Source organism: Sturnira hondurensis, unplaced genomic scaffold (genome assembly GCF_014824575.4).
Source record: "Sturnira hondurensis isolate 20B ecotype Veracruz unplaced genomic scaffold, ASM1482457v3 Scaffold0019006, whole genome shotgun sequence".
In the NCBI taxonomy this organism is placed as follows: domain Eukaryota; kingdom Metazoa; phylum Chordata; class Mammalia; order Chiroptera; family Phyllostomidae; genus Sturnira; species Sturnira hondurensis.
The window spans coordinates 970695-978154 of NW_028091637.1; the positions used below are offsets into that span (position 1 = coordinate 970695).

Consider the following 7460-nt stretch of genomic DNA (forward strand, 5'->3'; position numbering starts at 1 on the left):
TTCTGTAGGGCTTTGTGGCGACTGTGTATGTAGACTGTTAGAAGTGGGAGTGCATAGGGTGCACATCAGTGGAGAAAGGAGCTGGAAATTATTAATGGCAGCTCCCTGGAGACAGTGCCTCTGTGTTTGGTAGGACAGGAAAGTCAGAAAATACATGAAAACATTCTTGGAGTGCAGCACGTGTATTTCAGATGCGCAGTTGGGAAAGAACTCTTCGCACCAGGCAAACTGGCAACATCCTCCTGAAAAGGAACTAGACAAGGATGTACACTTGAATAAAACACCCACTCTAGTTCCTATCGAGGTGGGTGCTCAATTAGGATCAAACGTCCCCTCAAGAGGTAATTCTTGGTCTAATCTGGCTCACACATGGATGATTAATGAGGCCCTCAGGTTCCTTGCCATTGGGTGTGACTCTATTCACTTGTACCTGGGAGACCGTTTCCGTTACTGTGGCTGCTACTAATTACACTGAAATGCACCAGTTTCAAACAACCACAATCATTTACTATCTCTCACATTTTCTGTGGGAATAGGAGCAGCTCAGGTAGACAATTATAGTTCGAAGTCTCTGATGGGATTGCATACTAACCATGGTCAGGAGTGAGTTTACTTCACTTCTTCATGTTCATATCTGGCATTGGGTTTGGGAGGACGAACAGCAGGGGCTAGGCAGTGGCATGCTAGGGCCAACTGTTACACACTCAGGACTTTTGTGAGCTGAGTTTTAAGCTTTTGGTAGCTTGAAATAGACCATGTGGGGGTAGTTACATCATATAAATTAGCAAATGGTGTAAATCAGGCTTTTCTCTTTTAGACTGTGGTTTCACCTGCTCACCACTGGGACTGGAATACTGGGAGCTCCATGGGCATCTTTTTGTGTGGTTTCTCCATGTACTGTCTCTGGCGTGGTGGCTGGAGGCTAGTTGGGCTCCCTGCCCACCAGCTCTAGTGCACAGCTTTTTATGATCTAGCCTTGAAAGCCAAGCGCCCCTGTGTCCACTGTAGTCCCAGGACCCTCTCACATTGAAGAAGAGGGAACGCAGACCCCACCTGTGGATGAAGGAATGTCAACATCACAGTGTAATAATAGTATGTGGGTAGGAGACCTTGTTACAGTTGTCTTTGGAAGAGGTATCTGTCACAGACTTTTTTTTGGCTTTCAACTTTTTTCATGATTATAAAACTAATGCTCATTGTAATACATTTTCTAAGAAAGAAGTTTAAAAAATCACCCGATATTTGCCCTGGCTGGTGTGGCTCAATGGATTGAGTGCCAGACTACGAACCAAAGGGTCACCAGTTTGATTCCCAGTCAGGGCACATGTCTGGGTTCCAGGCCAGGTCCTTGGTAGGGGGCATATGAGAGGCAACCACACATTGATGTTTCTCTTCCTCTCTTTCTCCCTCCCTTCCCCTCTGTCTAAAATAAATAAAATCTTTAAAAAAAATCACCTGGTATCCTGCCACCTTCAAATAAGCAGCATTCTTATTTTTGTAACAACCATGCATAAATCTTTATGTATGCCCTATATACCCTGTTTTAGTGTGTGTGTATTTACATATATGCCTATATATACTGTTTATATACCCAGAGCTTATATACACTGTTTTATTTGTTTGACAATTTTCTTTTTGCTTTACCATTCTCTTTCCTCTTCCCTCACTTATTTATTACCTTGCTTATCACACTTTCAAAATATCTTCAATATATCATCAACAAAATATCTCAAAGTGAAATGATAAAGCTTCTTTTCATTTCCTGAGACTACTGTAACGAATTACCTCAACTTAAACCAACAAAAATTTGTTCACTCCGAGTTCTGAAGCCAAGTTCGAAATCAGTGTCCCTGAGCCAAAATCAAAGTGTTGGCGGGACTGCACTCCTGCAGCGGCTCTCTGGGAGCATCTGTTCCCTGCTTCCTCCGGTTTCCCTGTCTGCTAGCTTTCCTTGATTTATGGCCTCATCACTTTATCACTTCCATCTCTGCCTCCATGGTCACATTGCTTCCTCCTCTTCTCTGTGTGTCGAATCTCCCTCTGGCTCTATCTGATACAGTTGCATTAGGGCCCATCGGGAAAATCCAGGTTAATCTCCCCATCTCAAGATCCGTAACTTCATCACACCTATCTTTTCTCCACATAAGGGAGCAAGATGGAAGTTATAAGCTCAAGTAATGTAATCATGGAAGTGACATTCCATTACCATGGCCATTCACCAGTTTAGGAGAAAGGTCACCAGGTCAGCCCCTATTTAAGGGGAATGGATTACCCAAGGAACGAACACCAGGAGGCAGAAATCACTGGTGACTGTTTAAGCCACTACCACATTGGTCTGAAAGAGATAGATTAATAGAAAACCATTTTACTGGCACAAAATTGTCACACTGAATTTGCTAGAGGATTGAGAAATATAGTTTATTTGTATGCTCAGAAAGAAGACACACATTAGGTTAGTATCTCCCCAACCTCAAGCAATAAATGTCTCTTGTATCCAGAGTTTTTCTGTCACTATGTTCATTATGGGCCATTAAGCACAGTGAGAGGTTTGAGACCTAGTACACTCTCTGTAGCTGTGAAACAACCATGGTCATTGCCTCTATCATCAGTAGTACTTGTTTAAAATCCGATCCAAACTGTAGAAATTAATTCAGTTATATAAACTTCTTGCACATCAACTCTGGACTCCTAAACTGCATATCCTAAAGCGTGTAATTCTATAGTTTGCAAAATTTTATTATAGGAGTATTTGGAACTATGTTTTCATGGAAGACTAATGTCAATAAAAGACCTTAAATTTGAAACAAACTATGTTGTTTTGTGGGTTTTTTTGTACAGGTAGGTTTTAAAAATCGCCATTGATCTTACCTGTAAGTAATTTCATCTTTTCTAAGGGAGGTCTTAATCTCAGTGAGAATAGAGGGGAAATTCTTTACTTACCATGTTGGCTACTTAGGTACAGGTGTCTTTTAAAAGCATGGGAAATAAACTTAATCCTTATTTTTACAAACAAATCCAAATTACATGTCAAAAGTTTTTTATATTATAGATCTGCTATTATATAGTGTGTGTGATCTGGTAAGTCATTTAACCTTCCTTGATCCTACTTTCTTAATTATTTCAATGAAAAGCTTAGTTATGGATAATCAATAAGTTTATTGATTACCCTTTCCATTTTTGAAATCTGACTCAATGAGCAAAATCAGGAAATTTAACTTTAATTAATAGACACATTTATAATTTTTCTTCATACTATTTAATTGAACAAAAAACTAAAGACAAAATTTGTGTTTTCCCCATTAATTGCTGTGTACAACACTTTCAGTGCCCTAAAACAAGCATGTCAGTGTACATACAGATTCTGTGGGTCAGGAATTTAGACCAAGCCCTATGGAGCCAGCTTTTTGCTGTTCCGTGAGGTCTCAGGATGCTCTGTAGGCTGTGTGCACTTCTTGCAGCATGGTGACTGGGTCCCATGAAGGAGCACTCCGTGAGAGTGAACGGAGATGAAGAGTGACAGGAAAACAATGCAGAAGTAGTGCGGTTTCTAATAGGTAGCCCTGGAAGACTCATGGCACCACTACTCCAATACTTACTCGTTGAACTAGACATAGTCCTGCCCGGATTCAAGGAGAGGGGACAGAGACCCCATTCTCAACAGAAGAGAATATCAAAGGATATGGGCCTGTGTTTTAAAACTGCCACAGTTTAAAGCTATAGGCCATGAATGTGCTTCCTATTTTAAGTACATTTGAATTTTAAAGGGTTGGATAGAAGGAGAATTCAGTGGATTAGAACATGTAATAGCACGTTAGAGACGTAGAATACAATATTTAATGATGGTGTATAGTAACAGAAACCTTACAGTAGTTAAAAAGTTGGTTAATAAATAGGACCTACTTTTTTATTACTTTCTTTGGCAATATATTCTTTTTCTAAAATTTAATTTAATTTATTATTAGAGAGGGAAAGGAAGGGAGAAAGAGGGAGAGAGAAACATCAATGTGTGGTTGCTTCTCATTTGTCCTACAACCAGGGGCCTGGCTCAAAGCCCAGGCATGTGCCCTGACTGGGAATCAAACTGGTGACCTTTTGGGTCACAGTCCAGTGCTCAATACACTGAGCCACACCAGCCAGGGCAGCATTTCAGTTTTTAAAAGGCAACATAACTAGGTAATTATTATACTTGGGAAAAAATAAGGTGAGTATGTATTGTCTTGAACATCATGTTTTATTTATTTATTTTGTCTCTCTGTCCCTCAGTAGAATATTAGAATTTTTTCCCTGAACTTTGTAGCACACATGGTAGTTTTATATATCATATACCATTTTTTACAATATTGCAAACATACAAGTTATTAAACCTACTAAAAATGAGAAAACAACTTTAGAGAATGTATCTCTTGGTCAAGGGTCACTTGGAGCTAAAATATAGCTTTTTTTAATGATAGTTTAATTACTTGTTCCAGTTAGGATGGTTTGTTCAGAACAAATAGAAAATAAATTTAAAGTGTCTTAAAAATAAATACAACTATTGCGATCAGACATATCAAATTTTCTATAGTTGGGACACTTTCAGGGTTTGTTAACTGAGAGTTCCAGTGGCTTCCTAAAGTACCAAGTTTCTTTCCATTTGTTTTCCTCCCTGTCCTCAGTGTATTAGCTTTGTCATAATGCCACTCAAAATCAGAATGCAGTTTTGCAATCAGACATGATGACCCTAGCAGATGTATTTTCTTATTGGTATCTCTTTTTAAAAGTATATCAATGAAACCTTTCTCAAGATTAGTGCGTTTACCCCCAGCCCTTGTGCTGGAGGACACCTTATTAGGTTCGTCACCTCCAGGAATGCCACTTGAAATCAAATTGGAGCTTTCTGAGCATGAAACAGGCTAGGGTAGATTGTTGGAATTTTTTCTTTTTTTCTTTTGCTGGGTACCATAGTGCATCCCTCAGAGAATTCACTATAGAGCAAGTATGACAGTAACAGCAATGCTAGCTGCTTTAACAAATAACCCCTACTTCCTCCCAAATGTCATAGCTTAACATGACATTTTCATTTATGCTACAATAGCAGGCTAATAAGGGGGTTCCTGGTTTGCGTTTGGCTTTGCTCACTGGGGAGATTTGAAGACTCAGATTTCCCTTCCTGTTGCTTCACTCTCCTCATAGGGTTTCAGAGTTCTTGGCTGTGAGTGGCAGATGGGAAATGAGAAAGCAGGGAAGACTCCCCTGGTTTTCAACTGCCTTGTTCTGAATGTAATGTATCTGAATTCTCCTCACATACTATTGGTGAAAACTGGTCACGAGGCTCGACTCTACCTAATTAGAACTGGGTTCAGTCTCTGAATGGACAGCCGTTTTACAGGGGCAGCTCTGTACTGTGGAAGGGAGACATGGAGCCCGATGGGTATTTAGCTATCTCTGTTTCTGTAGACATTACACAGAGCCCAGAGTAAACATTGCCTTTGTTCTCCATAAATGTGATAAACTCATTCTGTTTGTTCATTCATTCTTCCCATAAGCAAAAAATACGGACATTTTTTATATACCCGACTATGACCAAGACACTGAGGAGATGAGGGTGGAAAGGCATATCTTTAATGAATCTAGCTGGGGAAGTGGGCAGAAGTAGAAAACGATATAAAATAGGATAACAGCATAGCAGAGGCAGGGACTATGGGCCACTGAGAATAGAGGTGGAAGTGCTTGATTCTGTAGAAGAATACAGAACGTCTCCAAGAGGAATCCCATTGAAATTCCCCAAGAATAAGTAAGAGACAGTAAGGGGTGTGGGGGTTAGGCTAGGGTTTCCTTCATAGAAAGACCAGCAGGAGCAAAGGCAGGAAGAGAATGAGGAGAGCACAGATGACGTGCAGTGCTTTTGGACTTGCAATGGGCAGGGCAGCCTTCTGTTACGAAAAATGCTTGTACAAGAGCATGAAAGTAACAGAGCGCATGAGGAAGAAGAGGTAAGGGCAGTCAGAAGAAGGAAATTTGCCTTGCGTAAAAGAAGGTCAATATTCTCTATTTCATCATTGTGGAGGAAGATGGGAAGCTGAAAAATAGATGCCCTGGGTCTTTTTTTCTTTACAAATTGGTGTCAGGAGACTGGAGAAGTTTTTTGTTTTCACATGATGTTTTATAACTCATAAAGTAAAATAAACATCGAAGGCCCCCACCTTTTATGAGCTTTAAGGTAGAAAATATTGACATAAACAGGAAACTTATGGAAAGTAAAGGAACGTGTAAATGAGCATCTGTGTTTTGTTTATTTTTTCTTTCTTTCCCATCCTCCGGAGTGAGTCCTGTGCTGGGCATATGAAGACACTGTGTTCCTGTACCCTCAAGTCATGGCGTTGTGGCTTTAGATAAATTGTAGTGATGGTGGAATGATGATATTCCAGAGGCTGGAAAGGAAATCTCTTCAAAGAGGCCCATGTAAATATATAGATTAGGATACCTGAGATACATCTTTCCTGCAAGAAGAAGGTATCCTAATCTGTAAGATTAGGATTACACAGAACCTTTCTGTGTATTCCCATTGGACTATCAAAATAATATTGTAATGATTAGTATATGTCATAAACTTCAGGCTAAGTAAAAAAGGAAGTAATGTCATGAGGTAAGTGAATGACAGGCCATTATAAGTGTCATCATCTCAACAGCAAAAATATGTGTGGGAAGCCATTCCATGGTTTGAATATAATGATTGGTAAAAGAAAAAGGGTAATAAATTATTTTGGTGGTGTGGGTCAGCTACTCTGGACTCATTTCTGTCATATATATTAGAAAACACAGTAAGAAATGATGAATTCCAAGCCCCAATTCTTTTAATCAGAGAATGGTTTGATTACTTGGAATTTTTGTTTTTAAATGTTCTGAAAGAATGCAGCTGTTCCAAAGATATGCTACTGTACACCTTTAAAAGTTGGGGGAAAAAACCTTGCTAGACAAGTAGCTGTTAAAATATGCAAAAGCACATGAATATGCAATTATAAAACAACAAGCTTAAGTCACTATTTTAAAAACTTTTTTTTCTTGCCTCAAACATCAGATTTCTTCAATTGCCATTAGGTCAAAGCGAAGAAATGTTAGTCATTGTGTAATCACATACAATACTCTTTTTAACAGACTTTTCTCCCCTCACCTTTCTCATTGTTTTTGGAATCTTGACCTGAAACATCAGTCCTTTGGTCTTGGTTTCTGTGTTTGTTGGACTGCTGATTTTGACCTCAAAATTTCATCTCATCTCTCAACGTAGGGCTTAGTTAGATGTTTGTTTCTCTCTGGCTGCTGTTTCAGACTGGGGCTGTTAGAGAACATAGCCAGGACATTTCCTTCCTCAGCTAGGCTTTGGGACCTGCTGTTGGCCGGGAACCAGGTCCAAATGATGCTATTTCCTGCTGCTAACTTAAGTTAGTGAGCAGTTTTTATGTTAGTGTTTTGGCTGCTTGCCT

The 7460-nt window shown here is 39.6% G+C and overlaps 1 non-coding gene across 1 annotated transcript; it reads right to left on the reverse strand.

The window, feature by feature from the left end:
• Positions 1 to 7044: 7044 nt before the first annotated feature.
• LOC119004135 (small nucleolar RNA SNORD37) lies at positions 7045 to 7109 on the reverse strand. Its single transcript, XR_005070128.1, has one exon. It is a non-coding gene; the product is annotated as a small nucleolar RNA SNORD37 (small nucleolar RNA).
• Between the last annotated feature and the right edge of the window lie 351 nt (positions 7110 to 7460).